A 27,527-nucleotide genomic window follows, 5' to 3' on the forward strand; every position below is an offset into this window, starting at 1 on the left:
GGGTTAATGGCTTGCCCAAGGCCACACAGCTAGGTAATTATTAAGTGTCTGAGGTCGAATTTGAACTAACTCCAGGGTCATGCTCTATCCATTGCGCCACCTAGTCATCCCTAGAAATTTTCATTTATATATTAAACTTCAAACCTTTTTCTGCTGAAATATTATTATTGATTTATGTTTATAGAATTATTCTGAAAAACAAACTATTTTCTTTTCATTATACTTAAGAAATGAAATTACCATCTTAATAGAGTATTCTTTGTAAGACAAGGCTACAGAAGCTGAAATCATACATTTACTAATAAATTGTATATCAAGAAGGGTGAATCTCAAAGAGAGAAAAAGAAGAGCAGAAAAAAGTGATGCAGAAATATTCTACTCAAAGAAATTTTCCAGAGAGCAGGATTTTGGAATTCTTAAAAATAGATGAATGGAAATACTAGTGAATCTAAAGTTTTAAAATTTTTTCTATAATTGACATCAAGGAAAAAATTTGGACTGAGAGTTAGCAGATCAAGATTCTAGTTTTGACACTCATACCATATGATCTTTGGTAAGACAATTTCCTCTCCTTAGTCTGAACCCATGATTTCATTACTGATGGGGACACTCAATGTGGATATTCCTTCCCTTTACAGATCAACCATTTATAGTCTTAAAAGGTTGCCTTGGGCACTAAGGAGATTAAACAACTTATTCATGGTCCACACAGCTAGTGTACATCAGAGACAGTTCTTAAATGCTTGTATTCTCATTAAACTCTTTATCCTCTCTGCCATTCTGCTTTTAAAACATTAATACCCATGTAAGCAATAGATTATACTTTTATATCACTTGTCATTTTTAAAAGAATTTTCATTGTTTCATTTGATCCTTATTTGAACTCTGAGATTGGCATTTCATTATGTTCATTCTATATTTCAGGAAACAGATTGGAGAGCTTGAGACCACCCACATTATAAAAGGGAGAGGATTGGATTCCAGATCTTTGATCCTTAGTCCAGTTTTCTTTCTAATATAAAATAATATTTCTAGACAGATTTTTTCTCAGTTTTGCAATGAAGAGTGAATAAGATTTTAGAATTTCTATGATTATTGGTTTTATAAAATTCATGCTTATACCTAAACTGAAATTAGCCACTGTTCTCTTATAATTCTTATCTTTTAATAAAGAATAACTTAGACTTTTGCATCAGAATAACTAACTTTTCACCTTGATTAACTTTCATAGTAGTTTAATGACTATCCAGTTTATCTTGAGCTTTGCACTTCAGAGAAACACTTTATGAGTTCAATTTTCTCATTTTTTTCATGCCTCATGAATCTCAGATTATAATGCCTTTTGGCTTCAATGGAGAACTTCTTTGACAATTTTCATGCAGAAAGTGACAGGTCAAATGATGGGTCAGGACTTTAACTTTCTTGATAATTCTTCATTGCCAGGTTTGTCAGTTCATTTATAGTGATGTGAAAAATTGCTCTGATCATACATAATAGCTCCATGAACTCTCTTACTTTATTGTTACAATAAACCTAAGATAGAGAACTAGTGGGGTTGCATAATGTATGGTTGAGTATTGGATGGAAAATTTTATAAGTTTGGATTTTTAAAAGAAATGTTTGGAATATGGAAGCAAGGATAAATAATGATTGAGAAATACAAGAATGGCATGGTTTTGTAAGAATGGCATTGGGAGTGCTAAAGATAAAATGAGCATAGTTGTTAAAGACAAATGAAAAGAGATCTTTTAGCTATGTTTGGGAAAAGATCAAATGGAAAAAGATTACTGTTTTTGAATGAGATGATAATAACAAACAATGGAAAGAAAGCAGAATTAATTAAATCTTGCCTTGCTTTTGTTTTCCCTGTCAAAGAAAATGAATTTTGGATTGGGAGAGATAAAATAAAAAAGGATTAATAGGAAGTAGAACTCCAAGACATATGGAGACATAGTAATATGGCATCTAGAGGTTCTCAATGAATTTAAGTTGTCAGGCCTGGACAAATCAGGTCCCAGGGGTACTGAAAGAAATGTCAGATGTGATTACTGTTGGAGATCCAGTGTTGGAGATCATTAGGAATATTATAACAATACTGAATCTGGGCAAATATTATCCTAGTTTTTGAAGAGTGTAAAATCTGCAAACTATAGGTCAGTTAACATGATTTGATTTCTGACAAAGTTCTAGCTTATATTATTAAGAAAATAGTTTCTGATTTAGAAAAATAAATAGTGATCACTGTCAGTTGCCTTAATCACGAAAAGATCTTTCCAGACCAGAGGCAGTGTGGTGAAGTGAAAAGAATTAGACTTAATGGCTGAGGATTTTGGGCAAGACTTATAAGCTCTGAGATTCATTTTCCTTATCTATAGAATGGTGGCAGGGAGGGGCAGTTGTTGTTAGACTAGATACTCTCTATGGCCCACAGCTACCTGCTCTAAATCTATGATTTCATGGTTAATCTCATTTCCTTTTTTACCCCCTACTATTTTTGTCCCTTTCTATTTTTTAAAAGTATTTGAATATTTTCATTGTTGCTGTTCAGTCATGACTGACTGTGATGTCATTTTTTAAAACATTTTTTATTTGTTTTTTCCAATATTATGAAACAATAGTTTTCATCACTTTTTCAAGGCTTTGAGTTTTACATTTTTCTCCTTCCTTCCCTTCCCTCCCCACTCCCCTGACAGAAAACAATCTTATACAGACTCTACGTGTATAATTATACTTAACATAGATTCATATTAATCTTGTTATGAAAGAAGACTCAAATTCAAACAGAAGGGAAAAAAATTAGAGACCCCCCAACATGATGCATAAGATAACTTTTAAAAATTGAATATAGTAAGCTTTGGTCTGCATTTAAACTCCATATCTCTCTCTCTCTCTGGTTATGAATGGTATTTCCCATCCAAGTCTTTTAGAATTGTCTTTGACATTTTAGGGTTTTTCTTGGCAAAGATACTGCAATGGGTTTCCATTTCATTTTCTAGGTCACTTTACAGATAAGGAACTGAGGCAGAAAGGATTAAGAAATTTGTTCAGGGTCACACAATGACTAGATTTCAATTGTCTGTCATTCTATTTACCTAGAAAATCATAATGGTAAAGTCTTGATAACTGTACTTTTAGGTGGATTCAAAGATATCTGGGTGACAGTACACAAAAGGTAGTCACTAATAAGTCAGAGTCAGTCTTGAAGGAGGCCCCTCCTGGGTTGAAGTTTTAGCTTTTTCCAACTTTTGAAAAAATAATTAATAATTTATAGATTTTTTTCATCCAAATGCACCCCTCTCACCTCAGCAGTGATTAATCAGGTTAGTATTGTACATACATATTTTTGATAAACATATTTATAGAATAGACATTTTTGCTATGAGAAATTAGGATTAAGGGAAAGAGATACAAAGGAGAATTTTTATAAAGTGTTCATCAGATTCTGAAGAGTTGGTATTATTTTTTGTTTTATTTTTCTTCCTCTCAATGGGGATAACATTGTCTATAACTGGTCTAATACAGTTGTCCTGGCTCTCTGAACTGCTGAGAGGAGCTGCTTCTATTAAGGTTGATCATTTCACAACGTTGTTGTTGATGATCCTATAAGTCATTTCATGCTTTTCTAGAGTTTGACCATTTATGGTTTCTTATAGATCAATAATATTCCATAGTATTCATGTATCATAACTTGTTTAGCCATCTCCCCACTTGATAGGCATCCCCTCAGTTTCCAATGCTTTGCCACTACAAAAAGAGTTGCTATGAATATTTTGGAATATGTAGGACTTCCCCATTTTTTATAATTTCTTCTGGATATAGACCTAGATTTGGAATTCCTGGGTCAAAAGGTATAAACACTTTTATTGCTCTTTGGGAAAAGTTCCATATTACTCTCCAGAATGGTTGGATCAATTCACAACTCCATCAGCAATATATCAATGTCCCAATCCACTTACAACCTCTCCAACATTGTTCATTTTCCTTTTTGATCATCTTGACCAAATCTGATAGGTGTGAGGTGATACCTCATTGTTGTTTTAATTTGCATTTCTCTAATCAATAATGAATTGGAGCATTTTCATATGATTATACATAGCTTTAATTTCTTCATTTGAAAATTGTCTATTCATATCCTTTGACCATTTATCAATTGGGGACTTCTTCCAACTTTTTAAAATCAATGGAATTAATGAAGACAAAAGACATGCCTATTAAATTTGACAGTGGTGTGGTTAGAAAAAATAACATATGAAATTGGAAAAACAAATAACATGCAAAATAAAGTGATCAAAACCCCTTTTTGGGTTTTGGAACAGAATAATGAATTAAATCGAATTGAGAAAAAAATTAAAGTTCTATGTTGGATTCAAAAATTAAACTTTTCAAGTATGGAGGCAAGAGGCAAGGCTAGACTGATATTTAGAACTGAGGGTAAAGGGCCTTTGAGGTCAATATGGTCCAACAATGTGAGAAAACAGTCCTTTTGTACTTAGTCTTCTTCAAGCCACAAGAGGATCTGGACAAGTTTTTAAAAGTATATCAATAAGCTGAAGTATGTGTAGAAGAGACTGAACTGTATTTTCAGAGAATGGAAACTATTGTGTAACAAGGGTCAGATGAAGGAAATGGACATGGTTAGTCTGGAAAAGAGGAAATTTGATATGACTTTGGATAAGTAAATGTATTAGATGGTAATATCATCTTTAATTACATTGGCTTATCCTACCCATGAGTAATTAGTATTTCCCCTATTTAAGTCTCTTTATTTCTATAAGCAGAGATTTATAGTTGTATTTATGTGGTTGTATGAAGCTTAGTAGGTAGTCTCCCAAGTATTCCTGTACATTCTACAATTATTTCAAATGGAATTTTCCATTTTATTTCTTCCTTCTAGGGTTTTATTGGTAGCATAGAAATGTTGATGATTTGAATGGATTTATTTTATATCCTGAAAGTTTGTTGGCTATAATTTCAATTAATTTTTTTAGTTGACTTTTTAGAATTCTTTAGCTACATCATGATATCTAACCCCAGTTATAGAGGACTAATGCTGAAACATATAATCCATTTCCTGTCAGAGAACTGATGGATTGAGAATGCTCTAAATTTTATCATTAATACTCTAGAATTGGGAAAGAATATGATAGTAATCTAAAGAATATAGATAAATATGTATATATGTATGATATATATATATACACATAGTTACTGAAGGAATTTGTTTTGCTTCATATTCATATTCTTAAAAGAAATTTCTTTTCCATTTCCCCTTTTATAAAAATGGGATAAGGGGATGGAAAGAAAGTAAATTTCAGTTAATTTTAAAAACCACTTAAAATAGAGAGACTCAGGGCTGCTAGATGCATTCATTTTTCAGATGAGGTTAAGGTATTGTCAGGTTTGTCTGTTTTGTGCTTTTACAAGAAAGCTTTCATAGATGAAATCTGGAAATGTTTGTAGATTTCAAAAAACTAAAAAAGAAAAAATTGGGAGAAACTTATTATATTCAAATATTGGAAGAATTTTCCTATGAAAGAAAAATAAGAACTTGTTTTGATTGATTCCAGAGGATCAGAATTTGGAGTGAGACCTGGAAGTTGCAGAAATTTAGGCCTAATGTGAGGGGGGGGATAATCCAAATAAAATTCTGCATAATAATTATATAAATATTAAAAGTGGAAGGGAACTTTTTAGTACATTATTTCTCCTTCATAGGTGGTATTGTTTATGTTATCATATGAACTTTGAGTTCTCTCCCAATTCTGAGACCCTCTGTTTCTGTTTAGTCCAGAACATAGTAGTTTTCTTTTCTTAGGGAATGAAAAATAATTCAGTTACCTTTTTATTTTTAGTGGGAGCGGATGTGACATTTTTAGTCTTAGTAGATTTGAATCTAGAGATGACACCTTAGGTGCTAAAGCTCACTTCCATTTTGGGGTCAAGGTTTATTACTGAGACATCATTTAGGTAAGCTCAGAGAGGCTATGTTCTCTGCACATTTCCAACCTGCTATCTATGAGTCCATCTGTCTTCAATCTGATTGAGCCCACTCAGATCTCCGGAGTATTGGGACCAGAACTGGTCTGGGTCTGGAGGAAGAACTGTTCCACACATCTGGTTTTCTGGTGCTACAGATGCTCCTGTATCCCAGTTCCCACCATACTCACAAGCCCCTGGAGTAAAAAAAAAATGCAGGCAAGTCAAAATTTATAGTCCAATGTTAGGCATAAATAAACCCAACAATAGGTCAACCTGACTTTTCAGCAAAAAAACCAGTTTCAATCTCTACCACGAGAATCATATAGTATAGATTTTAGTGTAATCTCCACTTTATTTAAAATTTTTTGTCACACTAACTAGTGAAAGTAAGGAAATAAGAAGTAAAAAGAGATTGTTGATACCCAGCTAAAAGTGAAGTGAACCACCACTAAGAATGAAGCAGTCATTTTGTCTCTGAATGATTGATGGATGTTCAAAATAAGAATTTATGAATTTATAGTATACACTCATATGAATGCAAAATTGTGGGATCTTTATTTTCACAGCATCAGCAAAGGTAAAGATAAAGTTTGCCATACATTTATTCAGCACCTATCTACTGGTTTATGTACTCTGTGGTATGAGACAGCATGATGTAGTGACTGGAAAGTTGACCTTTAAAACAGAAAGACCTAGGTTTAAGGTCTCCCTAAGAAGCAGATTTGCCAAGGAGAATTTATGGAAGGATTTAAACAAGAATTGAACAAGATGAAAAGACATTGATGCTGTAATCTAAAATGGTAGAGGAGGTATATCCTGATGAGATCCATCTATTAGCTGTGTGACCTTGGGGGAAACTCCCTTATTTCTTTGAGACCAGGCAACTCTTAGACTGTAAGTTGTCACAAAGGTGGGGAATTGCATTAGTAGAAGTAGTTTCTTCATATTGGAATTCTCTATATATGAAATCATTGACCTTTTTCATATTGCTATTTATTTGCTCCAGTAATTTATGCTAGATATTACAAGGGGGATAAAGGGTCAGGAATTTGCAAAATGTTTTGGGTCAAATTATAAACCTTTCTATTATGTGTGATAATAAGTGAGAAAGAAGAATGTCATTATGTAATAGCTTTTCTTTGTTCTGCTATTTTGGTAATATTACATTAATTAGTACTCAGGGAAGTCATTGAACTTCTTAGATACCATTCTTGATATGTCTGAGTTTTGAGTTATGAACCTAGTGAAATTTTCCTAGTTAGATCTTCCAATACCATATCCTTTTGGAAACTGAGGTCTATATGGAGGGGGCAACCAGTGACTCACCTGCATGTATCTCATTAGATAAATAGATGCTAGTCTTTTTGACAAAGTAAACATTTGGATCAGTTAACATATTGTAATTTATTATTAACTTAATAATATTTTGCTTATTATGGTTTGTGTTTAGGAGAGAATAGAACTCAGATCCATATATTCACAGCCCAGAGCTATCACTGAAGTGCTTCACTTATGTTTCCTTTCCCCAGCTGTTGTTCCCATTGTCCTTATTCCTATCACCAGGGCTGGTGGGTGGCAGTGTTTTAACTCCTTTCCTTTTCCCCACCCTGTTTTTTGTCAAATTCATCCTTCCTCTGGACCAGGGTCGCCATGCCTTTCAAGTTTATTATTAGGTAATGTGATTGATATAGTATTTTACGGTAATTGGAGAATATTGTGAGATCTCTCCTAGTTCTTAGACCAATGATGAAACCTTCAGGAGACCATAAATAAGTATCAGTTCTTTCTATTGTATTTGATTTGATTTGGATTCTGTGATAGTTATCATCAAGATGGATTCTCCTACAGATTACAACTTCAAACCTTCTTATCTCGTTTGATTCTTATCTAAGTCTTTCCATAAATGTCTCTATAGACAAATCTACTCTTTATGCTTAGGCAAATAGTTGACTTAGTAGATAGAGCACTAAAGAAGGAGTTTAGAAGATCCAAGATAAAAATCCAGATGGGGCACTTAGAAGTGATGTGACCCTGAGGAAGTCACTTTAATCTTTGTCAGTGGCAATTTCTGCATCTGTAAAATGGGATTAAACAAACACCTATATCACAGAATTATTATAAGGATAAAATGAGATAATTTTTGTAAAGCTTTTACATAATATATATTTAAATTTTATTTTAACATTTTTTCTCCTTTGATTTTACTTCTGCAAAAACTTTTAAATTGTATGCCACTGAAATTGTTTATCTTGTTTTTATGATCATTTCTGTCCCTTGCTTGAATCATTTCTTCCAATCACCCCACCCACATATAGTCAAAGTTCTTAAAATTACCTCTTTTTATTCTCTTCTATTTTATTAAAATTGTTTGAAACCTTCAGTATTCAGGACATATGCCTATTATAAATTATTATAGTATATGTTGTAAGATATTGCTCTAAGCCTTATTTCTGCCAAACTGTATTCCAAGTTTCTTTGAGGTCTTATTAAAAAAAAAATAGTTCTCCCTTAAGTAATTAATACTCTTGTATTTATTAAGGGCTAAGTTATCATTCTCTTTTGCATCCACTTATTGCATATGAAACCTATTCTACTTATCCTCTTTTATGTGTTCTAAACAGAGTTTTGATTGATGAGAACTTCATAATTTAGTTGAAGTCTGGTTACTCTATCTTTGTCCCCTTCATTTAAACTTTTTCTTATTATTTTCATACAGATTCTAGACCTTTTGTTCTTTCAAAGCCTTTTTTTTAGGTTTTTGCAAGGCAAATGGGGGTTAAGTGGCTTGCCCAAGGCCACACAGCTAGGTAATTATTAAGTGTCTGAGGTCGGATTTGAACTCAGATACTCCTGACTCCAGAGCCAGTGCTCTATCCACTGTGCCACCTAGCTGCCCCTTTCAAAGGCTTTTTAAAAAATTGTTTTGTCTACTTCTAGAAAGTATCCCCTTTGACAATTTGATTTATATGGTACTAAATCCTTAGAAAAAAAATTTTTGTCTCTAGTAATGCACTCAAATTGAATATATCTGATTATTTACCTTCCTTTATTTCTGTGTTTCATAAATTATTCAAATAAATATTGCATGGGTTATCTTCTATGGATACTTTATATATTGGATCATTGATACAGAGCTGGAAGGGAGCTTAGAGATTTAAGACAAAGACTTCATTTTACAAATGAAGAAATTGAGATCTAGGTAAACTTCTGAGGTAGTAATTGGAGCTGGGTACTCCAATTCTAGAGCCAGTACTCTTTCTACTATGTCATGCCACTTCTTATTTTGTTGTTATTTTGAATGGTCTGATTCTTAGATTCAACACGCCCCTAGGAAGGAATGGTTTCGCCACTTGGACATTGCTAATGGGGAGACTCCAAAATCAGGTGTCTAAAATACAGAAGCCAGGATCATCCCCCACACAATCTGACACAGGACTATGGGAGACTGAGGGGGAACTAAGAGACTAAGAACAAAGACCCTTGAGCTGATAAACTTTTCTTCAGTTTCTTTGGGGGAAGAGAGAGGGTAAGAATTACTTGCATGAATTATTTTTAACTTTTTTTTGTATAGATGATTTTAAGTTTGGGAGTTTTTTAATAATTAAAGGAAGAATTAGGTTATAGGTAATCTCTACTCAATTTCTCAATTTCTCAGGATTCCATTTATCAATTTATTTGCTTGTAAACATGGCCAAAACAAATTTATTACCTGGAGTTATGGAGGGATCTGGAATTGCTAAGTTTTCTATTTTACATTCAGCATTTGTGAAATCCTACAATTTTGAAACTAAGCCAACTACACATATATTGTGAAGGATCTGAATAATGTTTTGAGAGTGTGAAATAGGTCTGTTGTTTTCCTAAAATTTTTTTTGGAATTTCAATAATTTTTCCAGAGGATTTCAAGATTTATTTATTTGTCTTTTATTCACTGTGATTCCTTTTCCTATAGTCTTAGTGACAAGGAAGCAAACAGCAGCAGATAAATAGTAGACATTTAAAACAAGAAGGAGTCCTAGATATTATTTAATCTTATCCTCACCCCTTTACAGAGGAGGAAGCTGAGGCCCAGAGATGGTAAAAGATTTGCCAAGATCATAAAGTAGAAATGGTATGTATCACAAATAATAATATTGTATTCCATCACAAATGATTTAATTCACTTAAAAATAAACATGAAGCTTTAGCAATGATAATGTAATTTTCTTTCTGGAAAAATATTTCACATGAGGAGGGCAATTAGGAATTGATTGGGAAGAACATGCTGAGAATTTGTACTTTTGTGAATGACAGGTTTTGAAAAAAACTTAAGAATGTTCTTATTAGTGGGAAAAAAGACACTAAGGAAAAATCTACATACTCTTCATATTATCCTGATCTATAATACCATATATTTTGTGTGAATTAATCTTATAATTTAATGTGGAATAGAGAAATCTAAGGAAATTGCAGTGGAAAATATAGTACTTTAAATCTAATTTAATTGGCCCTGATCTTTTTTTCCAAGTTTCTCTCCAAAGGGACCATGTGGCTTAGAAGAAAGAGTACAGGACTAGAAGTTAGAAGAGCTAAAATTCACATCACATTTCTGTTTACTTAATTCTTAGGTGACCTCAGGAAATTCACTTGGACTCGGGGTTTTGGTTTCCTTTTCTGTAAAATTAGAGGGTTAGGTTAAATTATTTCTAAGGACTTTAAATCTATAATATTTCCTCTTGCAATATTTTCCCTTGAGGACTGGAGTTTTAAGAAAGAGTAAGTTAACATATTTTATAAAACAGAAATATATAAAATATAACATTTATGTTCCGTATTTTTATTTGGGAAATTAATGAAACTGAAGGAATTGGGAATCATGGAGTTCTAAGGTTTTGTTTTTTTAGGGTTTTTTGCAAGGCAGATGGGGTTAAGTGGCTTGCCCAAGGCCACACAGCTAGGTAATTATTAAGTGTCTGAGACTGGATTTGAACCCAGGTACTCCTGACTCCAAGGCCAGTGCTTTATCCAATACGCCACCTAGCCGCCCAGTTCTAGGGTTTTAAAATTTTGATTTGAAGTTAGAGAAGCTTCCTGTTTATATAATTTCATAGGGTAAATAAAAATTTGTCATTCTTTATTCCACTGGCATAAAATACAGATATGATATGAACTTTAGCTTTCATGCCACCAGTATTGATCAATTTTATAGACTATAAGGTGTCCTGAAAATCTTAGTTCAGTTATAAAACTCAAGAGTTTGGGGACACTATATATTCACTATTTCATTGTTTCATTTCATTGTTCAGCAGCTTGTTTGTTGCTGTCACAGAATTATACAACTAGACAACTAGTCTATTCTTTACCAAATGAAGAATTTACAGGAAAATATATAGCTTTGCTTGAAGACTTACATTGTATTTTTCCAATTACACATGAATATATATATATGTATATATATATACATATATATATATTCAGGCACACAAAAATATTTCTACATTAGTCATGTTGTGAAAGAAAACACAGATAAAAATCCCCCAAGAAAAATAATGTAAAATAAAAAGTATCATTTGATTGGCATTCAGACTCTATATGCCCCTTCTCTGGAGGTGAATAACATGTTTCACCATAAGACCTTTGGAATTGTCTTCGATCATTGTATTGCAAAAAATAATTAAATCATTCAGTTGAACTTTGTGCAATATTGCTCTTACTATGAATAATATTCTTTTTGTTCTGCTTCCTTCACTTTGCATCATTGCAAAATGTACTTTGCATGAAGTTTTTCATATTTTTCTGAAAGTATCTTGCTTGTCATTTCTTGTCACAATAGCATTACATCAGAATCATATGACCTAAGTTGTTCAACCACTCCCTATTGGGGGCCCCACTGACCATCAGTGGAATGAAGAGAGTTACATGATGGAAAGTTGTCTAATCAGTGAAGAGATGGGACTCTGAAGAGATGGAAAAGAGAGTCTGCACCAGCTTATACAGAAAAAAAAAAGTCACAAGTTCCCTTCCTTATCTGAGTCCCTAAGAACATTGAGTACTTACTCGTTTCCAGGCCGGGTTGATGGTTCTGGCATATCATGTGAGTCATAACCACTTAGCTTCTTGGGGAGGGGGGCACTGATCCAGGCCAGAGAGCAGGCTCCTTCCACTGAGAGGGCCTGATCAGCAGCTAGGGTCAGAGTTCCACTCACCTGTGGTCCTCTACAATTCCATATTGATGGGCATCCCCTTAATTTTTAGTTCTTTGCCACCACTAAATATATATTTTAGATGTGAGCTGGTATCTCATAATTGTTTTAATGTGCATTTCTCTAATTAGTTGTGATTTAAACCATTTTTATATGACTATAGATATCTTTTTTTCTTCATCAGGAAACACTATCCTGTTCCTATCCCTTGACCATTTATTAATTGGGGAATTTTTTGTATTCTTATAAATTTGACTCAGTTCCCTATATAATTAAAAAATGAGGGGTTTATTAAAGAACTTTGCTTCGCTTTTTTCCCAGTTATGATTATTATTGTTTCCATCTATTGTTTCCTCCTGTTTATTATTATTCCTCATTATTATTATTTATTATTATTCCTCTCTCTCTCTCTCTCTCTCTCTCTCTCTCTCTCTCTCTCTCTCTCTGCTGCTTCTGCCAATCTGCCCTCTTTTCTCTCAGTCCCCTCCATCTGTTATCTCTTCCCTCTCTTACTTTCCTGTATGGTACGATAAATTTATATACTCAGTTGAGTATGTTATTTCCTCTTTAAACTAAATTGGATGAGAGAAAGATTCAAGCATTGCTAACCCCCCCAACTTCATTGCCACTGTAAAAAGTTTCTTGTCTCTTTTTTGTCAGACAATTTGGTCCCTTCTATCCCTCCCTTCCCCTTTCTCCCAGTGCATCCCTCTTTCTCCTTCTTTAGTTTCACTTTTTTGGATATCATCCCATTGTAGTCAACTCATACTTGTGATCTATGTATACTCTTTAATTTTTTAAAAAAATAATTATAAAGTTCTTAGGAGTTGCAAATATCTTTCCATGTAAGAATGTAAACAGTTTACTTTTATTGAATCCTTCATGATTTATTTTTCCTCTTTATGCTTCTTTTATGTTCCTCTTGAGTTTTGTATTTGAAAATCAAATTTTCTATTCAGCTACAGTCTTTTCATTAGAAATGCTTGAAAGCCCTCTATTTCTTTAAATGTTCATTTCCCCCCGGAAAGATGATATTTAGTTTGAAGACTTTCAAGGAGATGATACTTACTACTTCCTGTGGATGGATGCCACTTTAGTGATGACTTATTGTTGGGAAGATTTTCATTACATATATTTAAAATTCACCTCTTTGCGATTTACCCAATTGTCTTGGTTCTATCTTCTGGGGTCAAGTAGAACAAATTGTAAAACTTTAATATGATATTCCAAACAGTACAAATATAATGAATAAAATATACATATAATATATATCTTATATAAATCTATATTATACTATTACTATGTGAAATGTACTGAATTGAGTGGGTTGTATGTATGTGCATATGTGTGTATATGTGTATCCCTTAGCCATGAAGTTTATTAAGGTTCTCAACTTACATGATCTATCTTTCTATTGTATCTCACCTACATATAGGGATGGTCACACTTTGCCTTTCACCATAACGCAGATGTTAGTATGATCCCATACTCACAGTCTTTATCAGAGGAAGAAAAACAAAAACAAAACAAAACAAAACAAAAACAAAAAAAATTTTAAAAACCCCTTCAGAATCTGATGAATACTTTATAAAAGTATTTCTTTCCCTTAATTCTATTTCCTCATACCAAAAATGACTAATCTGCAAACATGTTTATCACAAATATGTATGTACATTGTTAACCTGACTGTTCTTTGAGGGGGAGGGGGGTGGGAAGAGAGGGTGGAAAGAAATTTTGTAACATAAAAATATACATATGAATAAGGATGAATGTTGGAAAAACTTTCATGATATGTATTTGTAAAGAAAAAAATATTAGTTAAAAAAGAAGAAAAGAGATGATTTAAAGTTGGCAGAGATAATTTTAAAGTACCTTGAAAGGAAGTGATGCTGAGAGGTGACTAAAGGAACATTTTCATCTTCTTTTTTACTTTGTACAGAGATCAGTTCATGAAGACAAATTTTTATTTTTTAGAAAAATTTCATGAGCAAAGATGTATGATAATTATAAACAAAGATAATATAAATCCACTCTATGTATTCCATTTCTTCTGCCAATTTACAAATAAAGAACTATCAGGATTTATCTTGTCATGAATTGTTCATCCCAATTACATTAATTCTGTGTAAATGGTCATTAGGAGGGTTAATTATTTTTAAAACATTCACTGATCATTGCTTAAGTACTAAGCTCTCATAAATTATCATTCTTTCCCCATTAATTGCCTATAATTACTTAACTCCAAATAGCAAATGGCTTTTCTGTATTGCTCTCTTTGATTGGTCTTGCTCCTCATTATCCAACTTTATACTCCACTGAAGCCTGTCTTTGAGTGCCCAGAGTGCTTTTATAAACATTAATTTATTAATCCTCTTGACTTTTGCATAGTAAAATGATTAGTGCTGTCCTGTTAGCTTACATTTTCTACTCATCTAGCTAACATTTGAATATGACTTGAATAAACAGAGATCTTGCAAAAGAAATTGTTCTAAATAATCCATGGAAAAGAGAGCACTTAACAAATGAACAAACTACATTTTGAGAAGCTGGATTAGTGTAGTGTAGGAATCCTGTCTGGCGTATACACTAAAGAAAGTAATAAAGGTGATAATTTTAATATGAAGTATATGTGTGGGGACTTCGGGGGGTGAATTAGGAGGAATAAATTTAGAAAATTATAGATTATTTAAAGAGTAGTATTGTATTTTCTATTTGTATACATATTTTTTAAGTGAGTAAAGATATAGTCCATGTGCAGTTATATGTGATTTTAGAAGTCATTCTGATGCAATTTGATGTGCTTGCTGGCTGGAAATATATACTGTACTGGGAGGTGTTTAAATAATACAGTGTCAATTAATGACTCATTTTTATTTTATTTTCAACCAGAGAAGTTTTTTTTTAATATTGTCCCCAAATGGGAAAGTAATAGGTTTAAAGATTAGTAGCTTCCATTTGTTACTCCACACTGATTCTTCCTTCCCCCTCCCTTTCATTTTCACCCCCTTTAAAGTGACTGATTTAGTGGTAATTTCAAGCTCTACCAGCAAATAAGTTTTTTTTCCTCCCCTTTAAAGATACAGTGGGAAACTTGGTTAGAAATTAGAAGTTTCAAGGACAGAAAAGCTGTAGATATTTCACAGTTAAATAGAATGGTGGTTTAGTGATATTTTTGTCATTGTAATATGTCAAAGAAATTACGACTATATTATCTTATCCACCTGATAAGCACTTCACAATAAGAAGCAAATTTAGGAATATCATTACTTTATGTTAGTGAGTAGTTGAATTCCAGAGCAGATCAAATGGGTAAAGTCAACAGCTCATTAAACAAGATCTATAATGCACTATTCTAGTTAAGTTCAAACCTGCATTAAAAACTTGCTTCTATCTTCAAGCAGAGATGTGGCCCAGAGTTTGAGTTGATGTGATCTAGTTTACACAGATACATACACATACATATCATTTGCGTATATATATATATATATATATATATATATATATATATATATATATATACATATATATAATCTTAGAAAGTTATCTAGAACATAGAGAATAAATGACTTGTTAAGAGGCACAAAGGTAGTAAGTGTGAAGGCAGGTCTTCCTGATGTCAAGGCCAGTCATGTTTCTTTTCACTACTTGTTCAAGTACTCAAACTAACTGCTTCTCAGGAATAATATAACTTTCATTCTATAGAAAAAGAAGAAAAGAAAACATAGTAGTTCACAAATAATCAGTACAATTCTCACCTCCCTAATGAGTCCCACCTACAAGCCAGGGACTTAACGGCTTGATCTAGAGACCTAGATAGATAAGATGGTACAACATTAGGAATACTGGCCTTGAACTCATAGAATCTTGAATCATAGAATTATGCCTCTGAGATTACCTGAAACATATTAGGAAAAGAATCTAAACCTCCTGGGTCTCAGTTTCCCAATCTGTAAAATGAAGTTGGTCTGAATATCTTCTAAGAGAAGATCTAAATCTATGAAAGCTAAAAAAAAGGGGGGGGAGTTGCATTGTATATTTAGAAGATATTTTCAAGATGATAGAGTAAAGACAGCAACCCAGAAACACCTAAGATTCTCCTACTAACAATTTTAAAATAATACCCCAAATCAAAATATTCAAGTGGCAGATCCAACGAAAGATCAGGGATTAATTTTTTTTTTTGGCCTAAGAAATCTTATGAAGTTGTGGGGAGAACTCTGAGCCACCAAGGTGGCCTGTCTAGAGCCAGCATATTTGACACTGCTGGCTACAACTGCAGCAATAGCAGCTTCAGGAACTCTCAATGCATACATGGGAGGGGTCAGACTACTGATCAGAAAGAGATTATGGGTGACCTTTTGTTGGCACTGGATATGACTGGCAGTTAGTGGCATCTCTATTGCCCATGTGCAGTTCTGGGCCACAGTTCTAGGGGTAAAAGGAGCACTGTGTCATCACTCAGAAGTGACCAAAGGCCTGTTTGCAGTTCTAGGACTAAGCACTCCTGCTGTTCCAGGGGAGAAGGGATCTTCTCTGGATAGTGATCAGAGCACATACCAGGAGAACAAAGACCAGACCTATCCCCAGATTGTAACACTTTGTAAGTACCAAAAGCTTATAACCTCCAGAGCTAGCACTGAAAACAGCAGCCTAGAAATGCCTCTCTACTCACAGGTGAACAGAGCCCAAGTTTGACATAAAGTTCAAAGTCAAGAAATAGACTGAAAAAATGAACAAACACAACAACAAAACTTGATCATAAAAAGCTACTATGATGACAGGGAAGATAGTCTCAGAAGAAGACAATAATGCCACAAAAGAAAAAATGATAACTGAATAAAAGTTCAGCAAGAATTTCTGAAAGAGGGGCAGCTAGGTGGTGCAGTGGATAAAGCACCAGCCCTGGAGTCAGGAATACCTGGGTTCAAATCCGATGTCAGACACTTAATAATTACCTAGCTGTGCGGCCTTGGGCAAGCCACTTAACCCCATTGCCTAGCAAAAAAAAAAAAAAACCTAAAAAAAAAAGAATTCCTGAAAGAGTTCAAGAAAGAGACAAAAGTAGTAGGAAAAAAAATTGGGAAAAGAAATGAGAGTAATACAAGAAAATTATGAAATAGAATTAAGCTTTTTAAGACACAGAAAATACTTAACAAAATACCTTAAAAGCAAAAACTAAGTTAACCTAATGAAAAAGAGGCACAAAACCCCACTAAGGACAATTCCTTAAAAATTAGAAATGGGCAAATAAAATCTAATGATCCCATGAGAAATCAGAAAGCAATATAAGAAATACAAAAGAATGAAAAAAATAGAAGAACATATGAAAAAGGAGTGACCTAGAAAATCCAGGAGAGATAATTTAAGAATTTTTGGACTATTTGGAAACCATGATTAAAAAAAACACCTAAACATCATTTTCAAGGAAGTATTATGGAAAATTGCCCTGATATTCTAGAACCAGAGAATAATATAGAAATAATATAGAAGTCACCTATTGAAAAAGTACTCAAAATAAAAATTCTCAGGAATTTTTTATCTAATTTCCAGATCTCCCAAGTCATACAGTCAGAAAGAAATAATTCAAATGTAGAATCAAAGTTAGGGTCATGTGAACATAAAATAGGATATAGGATTATAACCAAGAATAACCTAATGAAATTAAGCATGATCATTCAGGAATAAAAATATCATTCAGGATATTTAATAAAATGGAAGACTTTCAAGCATTCCTGATGAGAAAAACAGAACTGTATAGAAAATCTGACATTCAAACACAAGATTTAAGAGAAGCATGAAAATATAAACTTGAAGAGAAATCATAAGGTCTCAATAAGATTAAACATTCTACATGAGAATTCATGTAGCTTTTAAGAATTTTATCATTAGTAGTACAGTTAAAAGAAATTTACATAGACAAGGGAATGAGTTGATTATATTGGTATGTATAAAAAAATGAAGAGATGAAGAAAGAGGGATGCCTTGAAAGAAGACAGAAGGCAGAGGAAGGATGGGGAAATTTTTCTCACATAAAAGAGGCAGCAAGAAAGTGTTTTTACAGTGGAGGAAGAAATGGGATATAGGAAATGCTTAAACTTCACTATATATATATATATATATATATATATATATATATATATATATGAGTTGAATAGAGAAATTGATCATAGCCAATAGGAAAATAGGAGAAGGTAATAAAAGATAAGGGGATAAGAGATGTTACAAAGGGGATAGATGAAGGGAGGAAGTGATCAGAATCAAACATACTTTTGAGGAAGGACAGGATAAAAAAGAGAGAAGAGTAAACAGAAGAAAAGATGGAGGAAAATGTACAGTAATACTAATTGTGAATGTAAATGGGATGAGCTAAATCATAAAACAGAAACAGAAAGCAGAATGAATTAAAACCAGAAGTTAAAAATATGCTATTTATAAGAGAAACCCTTGAAATAAAAAGACAGGCACAGAATTAAAATAAAGGGATGGAATGGAATTTATTATTTTTCAGCTGAAATAAAAAAGGTAGGGATAGCAATCATGATCACAGAAAAACAAAAACAAAATTGGACCTAATTAAAAAAGATAATCCGGAGAATTTCATTTTCCTAAAAGATACATTACAATGAAGTAATATAAAAATATTGTAGAAAGTTTCTCTGCTTAAGGTCTCGTTTTTCAAATATATAGAAGGCTGCATTGAAATTTAAGAAATGGGGGGGCTAGGTGGCTCAGTGGATAGAGCACTGGCCTTGGAGTCAGCAGTACCTGGGTTCAAATCCTACCTCAGACAATAATTACCCAGCCGTGTGGCCTTGGGCAAGCCACTTAACCCCATTGCCTTGAAAAATCTAAAAAAAAAAAAAAGAAATTTAAGAAATAAGAGCCTTTCCCCAATTAATAAAGGGTCAAAGGATGTGAACAGGCAGTTTTCAGGAAAAAAATCAAAGTATATATATATATATATATATATATATATATATATATATATATAGTCATATAAAAATGGCCAAATCACTATTGATTAGAGAAAGGCAAATTAAAACAATTCTTGAGATACTACTTCATATCTCTCAGATTGAATGACATGATATATCATGAAAGCATGACAAATATTGAAGTGGATATGGAAAAACTGAGACACTGATATACTGTTGATGGAATTGTGAATGAATTCAATATTTCTTGAAAATAATTAGGAACTGTACATACCCTTTGACCCAGTAATATCACTACTAAATTTGTTTCCTAAAGAGAGCAAAGAAAAAGAAAAAAGCTATATGTACAAAAATATTTATAGCATCTCTTTTTGTGTTAGCAAAGAACTGGACCTTGAGGGGATTTTCTTCAATTAAGGAATGACTGAATGAATTGTGATAATTGATATGATTGTGAAGGTGTACTACTGTGATATAGGAAATAATGAGTGAGGTGGTTTCAGGAAAACATGGTAAGAGCTATATGACCTGATGCAAAATGAACTGAGTAGAACCAGGAGTCTTCCTTTCTCAAATAGTCTTTTTGATATTACCTCTAAGAAACACTTCTGTATTCTCTTTAATAGTGCTCATTTCCTGTTTAGATATCATATGAACACATATTTGACAGAGACTCATAGAACTGGTCCCTATTAATTGATGATTTTAGATCGGGATCTTCCCATTAATCTAATATTTTCATTATTCATTTCTCATGCTTTTCTAATATCTTCTAAAAGAAAATAAGTCATCAAGGTACATCAACAAGTAGTTTATATCTAGTGTTCTCCTTAATTTGTGGAGAAGTGACAGGTGTCTCTGAGATTATATGCTCATAGCATTTTATGACCATATAAACTGTTACTTCTGGCTGCCATGCTTCCTTCTCATTATGACAAATGTGTTTGTGTGTGTGTGTGTGTGTGTGTGTGTGTGTGTGTGTGTGTGTATGTGTGTTTGTTGGATGAAGAAACTCCTGGGCTTTTTTGGAATAATGACGATTTTCAACAATGTTGCATTGGTGAATCTTTCCTTAAGAAATGATTATGATCATAGCCAAGGTCTTTACTTTTGATCATTTCTCACTTGTGGAGATCAACAATTTACTTAAACATATTGTTGGAGCTATTATAATTACACCTGTTTAGGTATAATTATATTGAAATGTATGACAATATTTTTTCTAATTTAGGTTTAAGTTTTAGATTGAATGAAAATTAAACATTTTTCTAGTTTAGTATTGATAGTATCCTTTGCTCTACCAAACTGATGATTAAACCACATGCAGTATTAGCTAATCCTGAAAGAACTACTAAGTCTGGAAATGAGAATTTCCTGTCCAAACATTGTCACTTTATTTTATTTTATTATGTCCTTTAGCTCTCATCATATCTAGCACCTTCCAACCCTCTTTCTGAAGAAAATATTCATTAACTATAATTATGAGACTTCTTAATAGTCAGCATCTTTTACCTCTTTGATCTTTTGATATTGAACCAACCATACAGGGAGTTTCAATGTGAAAAAAGTGAGAAGACCATTGAAGTCACAGGACCTAGATTTAAATCCAAATTATGCTAATTGCTAACAAGTTAATTCAGAAAGTTATTTTATGTTTCAGGGTCTCTATTTCCCCATCTACAAAATGAAATGGTTTACCTAGATGGTCTTTGAAATGCCTTCTAGCTTAAAAACGTATTGTGCTCTAGGGTCATATTAGTGCTACAATGGGGAATCACAGTCATACTTTTGTAGAAGATTAAAAAAAAGCACACCTATTCATTTGAATATCCTCTTTTAATGTTTATGTAAGACTAAGAGGTAGTGAGATACATTTCTTAAATTATATTATTCATTCCCAAGGACCTTTTTTATTATTTTTATTTATTTCTCTTGGTACTACACTAGAAGATCATGTTTCAGGAGAAAATATGAAATTACCTACAAATATTCAAACCAAAAGAATGGACTCTTTAAATTTTGTTTCAGAATAGTATAGGGAAAACATTTATCTTAAAAATATGATATGATTTTAGATTGACTTCCACCAGGATTACTTAACAATACATATATTTTCTCATTCTGTATAGTAGTCCTATATTGTTACAAATTGAAAATGTTCACTTTTGACAGCCAGATAACTAAACAAGGGAAGTTTTTCTTAGGACACTTTAAGCTATTTATGTGTTAGTCCTTCTTACACATACACAGCTTCTTACACATCAACTCAAGGGAAAAATATTTTAATATTTCTTATGTATTGATTTTTCCAGGCAACAGTTTTGGAGTCTTTAATATTTACAGTATTCTTTATTGCAAAGAAAGGCAGTTTGTTTACATTGGTAAAGAAACCACTGCTGTAACCCACAGGGGTTGGGTTATGGATCAGCATGATGTTTGGTCCTAGGTACATAGGTTCAATCCTAGGGAACCCTGACCTCAAGACAGAAGGGATGAACTATCCTTCTTGACTTCATAAACCTTGGTGTGTTAAACCACACTCCCTGCCTCAAACTTGTGCCTCAGGGAAAAATTTACTTCTAACTTGTGACTCATACCTAGGGCTATTCCAAAAGCAGGAAGAGGGAGTAAAATGGTTCTCAAAATGTAAAATATGAATTATATATGGAACAGTGGTTTTTTCCCTGCACACAAAAAGAATGCTAAACATGAAAGATACACAACGTGCAATAATAGAACAACTTAAGACAGAAATCAGTAACGTATTATAACTACTATAATTGTAACTGTAAGAATCATGGTAGGAGCCATTTACAGAACTGCCAATTAAGGCATTTTATATTTCACTTTGGCTCTGTACTTTTTAAACAATTCCTGGTACTCATGGGCTAGCAAAGTGGCCAAATAAAATAGTAAAAAAGTATATGAAGTATATAAATCATAGATACTCATTAGAAGCAGCTGGAGGTATAGAGGACTGAGTGCTGGGACTAGAGTCAGGAAGTCATGAGTACAAATTTGACTTCCAGAACTTACTAGCTATGCGACCCTGTGTAAGTCACTTAAATTTGCCTCAGTTTCCTATACTGTAAAATTGAATAATAATAGTGTCTACTTCCCTGGGTTGTTGGAAAGACCAAATGAGATAATATTTGGAAAGGGCTTAACACAGTATACTTTAGCACATAATAGGATTGATATAAATGTTTACTTTCTCTTTATTTCCTTTCCATATTCCTAAAATCAGCAATGAACGAACATAAAATAAATAGCACAAACTCAGGCTCAAGATTGCCTAGGGAAAGAATTGCCATAGTCATTTTTAGGATGAGTTCTGTTAAAAGGCAAATTCGTCCTTTCCTTACCTCTCTGTTGGGAAGTGACCTGAAATAGTCCTGACAACTTGAAACTAGAAAGGAAGATCAGTTTGAAAGTGGAGTCACTCCATTTTAAAAGTCCATTTTAATTATGGCTCTTTTGTTTCTGTAGCAAATAAGAAAATTCTCTGTCATCTCTGTCATAAACTCTTTAGTCTGTATGGAGTCACACATGGAAGCAGGCTCCAAAGCTCCTAGTTTAATGAAATCAGTAAGGAAAATTGCATGCTTCCATGGTATGGTCCCTAATACAGGTATAAAATCCTTTGAAGGATTTAGGGCTATTATTTAGATCAGTAATTGTAGACTCAAATAAAAATGATAGTTCTAAATTATATGGAAAGATCCCCATGGGACACATAAAAAACTTAGAAAACCCACATATTAATACCATATTTTATTTATTTTGTTACATATTTCTCAATAAAATTTTAATCTGAGCTGGCTCCACTTGGGAGTGTTGGTCAAATGTGGCCTATGGGCCATGCAATTGAACACTTCTGTTCTAGAGCACATTAATTCTATTTTTAATCAGTTTCTAAGAGTCAAATTCAGCCTTATTCCGTTTTACCATTGCTTTTCCAAGAGATAAATTTCTAATCATTAATATAAAGAGATGAATAAAACCCAGTGACATGTGTGCCAACGGTGCTTCCCTACAGTCAGGGTCAGCAGGTATGTGGCATGGACTAATGTCCCTCAAATTTGGCTTGATTCTAGGAGCTGACCCAAAAGTCATTTTGGAAAGTCATCCATATCTTGGTTTAAGACTTCAGAGAAATCTGAATATTTATAATCATGGATAGATTACTCCAAATGTAGACAACAGAATTTTCAGTTCTTGCACTGGCACCCAGTGTTCAATATGGGTATAAAAACAGGAAAACATTTCATCCATTATGGAAATGCTTTTGATGTATTGGGCTGATCATAAGCCATAAACAAGTGAGAAACTTTAAGCACTCAAATAGACTATCACAATATCCCCCTACTTAGGGGAACAACATAAACTACAATCACTTTGGAACTGAACCATCTGAGCAGCTCACAGTAATATCATGGAGGGTTGGTGATGTCCAGATATCTTGGCTCTTCATGATACACTTTCATTCCTTTAGCCTCATAGAATGCTCCTTTTTTCTGAGATGCCCTGTTAAGGGAATCTTCTGAGAGCTCATTACTGGAGTACTCTAAATTAGAAACCCATTAGAATTTGGGAATTCTTAGCTTTATGTATCCCTCAAAGTTGGAAATGGTTTTTCTTAGGAATGCTGATTTGGGGGGGTGGCTAGGTGGTGCAGTGGATGGAGCACTGGTCCTGGAGTCAGGAGTCCCTGAGTTCAAATCTAGCTTCAGACAATTAATAATTACAATTAATAATTAGCTGTGTGGCCTTGGGCAAGCCACTTAGCCCCCATTTGCCTTGCAAAAACCTAAAAAAAAAGGAATGCTGATTTGACACCAATACTCAGAAAGGTAGAAAGAAGCTGCTAAGGAATTCTTATCAGTCTTCTTTGATCTAGCACAGGTCACTTCCCATATACATCAACTGCAAATTGCCATTTTCTGCTGAAGGGGTGGGATTTGTGTTGCTATCTGGCAGTCCAAGAGGAAAGTGTGGAGAAAAAAAGAGGGAAAAGAATTCATTTCTTATCTTGTTTTACTGACAACAGAGGGGATAGACACTCCAATAAGGGTCCTGAGCCTCAGTCTAACAGTTATCAGGAGACAATTCTAAAGTCTGGAGTCCATTAGCATGGTGCCAGTCAGCAATTGCACTGTCACAAAAGATGTCCTTTGTATGTTTGCTACAAGGCACCTACATTTGAATATCTACTTCTTGAGACAGACCTTTCTATTCTGGAATAGCTGTAACTTTTCATAGATTTTTCTTTACCTTTAGCCTAAATTTTCATCTTTGCAACTTCAATCCACTATTCCTAGTTCTGTCCTCTATACACACATACATGTGCTCTCTAAGTTAATTTTCCACAAGGAAAAATCCAGTTTCAGTGGCAAGGATATCAAGGCCCTCCACCTTTCTGGTCATCCTTCTCTAGATGCTCTCAGATTATCAGTCTTCTTCCTAAAAGGAACCCAGAACTGAACACAATGCTCCTAATGTGGTCTGATCAGAGTAGATGATTGCCATTTGCTTTTCCTCTCTTTTTTTTTAAAGCTGAATTTTCCTTTTTAATGTAAATGATAATAATCAGCAAACACAAACATTTCAGAATATGAAGAACAAGAAAATTGTTTAAGAAATTGAACTTCAGTCATAGTTTTTAAACATGTGTGTGTATATATATATATATATATATATGCACATAAATACTTATACATATTTAACATGGTGGTAACAAAACTACTTTATTAGGCACAGAGAAAAGACCCATAGCTACCTTTCTTCTAAATGTGGTCCAAGATCACATTAGCTCTTTCAGCTTTCATAACCACACAACCACCTTCTCTTGAACCCACCAAAGCCTCCAGATATTGTTCAGGCATACTTCTTTTTGAATCCGTCAAAGATTGTATTTGTGAAGTATTTTTTGATACCCATATATATAACCTCACATTTGACTCTATTAAAATATCATCTTGTTATTCACCCTGTTGTAGGAAGGCACTAACTACAGCACCTGCTTAATTTAGGTTTGATGTTGGAATATATTGAGTCACTACAAGTCACAGAATTGTTTACAAAGTAAATATTTGCCTTTACACAACAGGGCTATCTGCATCTCTGCCTATTGAGGTAGGTGAGTCTACTTTGGGATAACTTGATTTTCCATAAATTTTTCCTTACATTGAAAAGTGATGTAAGTGACTAATATGGAAATATGTTAAGTATGATTGTATATATATATATATATATATATATGTATGATTTTGTATATATATATATATATATATATATATATATATGTAAAACCTGTATTATTAGACTTCTTGCTGTCATGGGGAGGAGAGAAAGAAGGGAGGGAGGCAGAAAAAATGTGGAACTCAAAATCTTACCAAAAAATCAATGTTGAAAACTATCTTTATTTGTAATTGGAAAAACAAAATTAAAATTCAAAAGCAAAAGTTTTTAAAAAGTGATGTAAGGAACTTAGTTTGTAGCACTTAATTTCTCTGTACATGAACTTCTGATTTCATCTGGAAATGCATCAGATCAGTTCATCATCAGTGCATGGTGACTAGACAGGTCTGATACCCATTAACTCTCACAAGCCCCAACTACATTGGACTGGATTATTTTAAATCCCCCAGGCATGGAAGCAGTATCAAGGAAGCTAAGGTATTCAGGTGGAGTTGGGGAAATGGAAGTGGATGTGGGAAGGAAGTTGTATCTGAAAAATCAAGGAAATTACAGAATCTGGGTCAGAAAAATCTGATTCAGTTACAAATTAATTAAATATGAAGTCATTTCAAGTTTTCTTTGGACCTTGATTCTGTTATCCAGTGTGTTATTTCTCTTCTAAATTTGTGTAATTGTATGTGTATGTTTGGGCTAGGGCTTGAAGTTGGGAAAAGAAGAACATGTGGCTATCCTTCCTTAAGTGATGGATTTGCAAAGAAATGGTGATGTGAGATCCTTCATGGAAATTTTTGAAGGTGGAAATGTCAATAAGCTTCATTGATCTCCCCACCATCAGGCTATCAGCTAGTATTATAGATAACTTTCTGTATTGACCTTCTCCCAAGAAAGTGAAGTTTCCAGTATGCATTAGTTTTTGAGTAATGGATCATTGGAGAGAGAGACAGACACAGACACAGACAGTGAGAGAGATACACACATATAGAGAAAGACAGATAGACAGAAACAGAGACAGAAAGACACCCTACATAAATATATACACATACATAGGACAGAAGGGGAGGGAGAGAGAGAGAGAGAGAGAGAGAGAGAGAGAGAGAGAGAGAGAGAGAGAGAGAGAGAGATTACTGACTTATTGATGCAATTTATAATAAATTAATGTCACATTTCTGGGAAATGCCAGATCCCTATAGTTCCTTCCTTAATTGTGTAGTATCTGAGATCACTAACTTAATGAAGACCATTTTATTAAGATTTTGACAGGACCTGAATCAAAAACTGAACTTCCAAATAATTGCCCTTTCTGCTGCTTGTGAGAAGGTTGAAGCATGAGTGTGAGGAGCAGGTTTCTCCAAATTCGAGGTGGGGGGAGAAGGGAGGAGATTACAGTAGTAGAGTGATACAATTAGTAAATACATCCATACACAGAAAAATTCCCTCAGATACCTTTTCAATAAACCTAGCACCATCCATGGAAGAGCAGGGTTAAGGGTGATTGATAACTAATTGTTATGAGATTCCCATAGAGAGAAAGAGAAAGATTGACTTAGCTGATACTTACAGAACCATCTGTTCTTAGGTAGTTTTCATTACATTTGTGCAGCCTTCAAATCTGATTAAGCTTGCAATCTATGCTTTTATCTAGGTCATTGATAAAAATGTTACACATTACAGGAATAAGAACAAATCCCTGGAGCACTTCATTAGAGGTATCTTATTAAATAGACATCAAACCATTAAATGACTGTTCTTTGGTTCTGGGCTTTCAGCCAATTTTGAATTCAAATATTTTCATTATCACATAGCCCAGTAAGTTTGTTGAGGGCAGACAATGTTTTGTGATGCTTTTATATTCACAGAGAATACCACAATGCCCTGCATATATCAAGAGCTTAACATTAAAAAAATCAATTTAGTTGAATACAGTATTAGGTCTAAAATTTAATGTAATATTTACCAAGTGACAACTAATATGCTAGGCATGTGTTAGGTTTGGGATATAAAGATATAATGAAAAAAATCAGCTCTGGCTCACATTTTACTAAAGGATTTGTGGCTTCTCAGCTACCATATCAGGACATGCCAACTAACCTGAAAACTGGGCACCCAGGACTTTCTGGCAGAAAACTAAGGGTCTTAGAAACCCTACTAAGAATACCCCTATAATGACTAACTCCTTTCCCAATCATCTGTGAGCAATGAACAAGGGTTCGCTCAAGTGCTGCTTCCTCCA

At 33.5% G+C, this 27,527-nt stretch overlaps 1 long non-coding RNA gene across 1 annotated transcript in view; it reads left to right on the forward strand.

The window, feature by feature from the left end:
* The first annotated feature begins 11,864 nt into the window (after nucleotides 1–11,864).
* LOC141491985 (uncharacterized) overlaps nucleotides 11,865–27,527 on the forward strand; it is a 188,514-nt gene continuing 172,851 nt past the window's right edge. Inside the window, exon 1 of the long non-coding RNA XR_012469825.1 lies at nucleotides 11,865–12,052. This is a non-coding gene — a long non-coding RNA (uncharacterized LOC141491985). The remainder of the gene's footprint in view (nucleotides 12,053–27,527) is intronic.

The sequence above is a fragment of the Macrotis lagotis genome, chromosome 6 (assembly GCF_037893015.1).
Source record: "Macrotis lagotis isolate mMagLag1 chromosome 6, bilby.v1.9.chrom.fasta, whole genome shotgun sequence".
Lineage (NCBI taxonomy): Eukaryota > Metazoa > Chordata > Mammalia > Peramelemorphia > Peramelidae > Macrotis > Macrotis lagotis.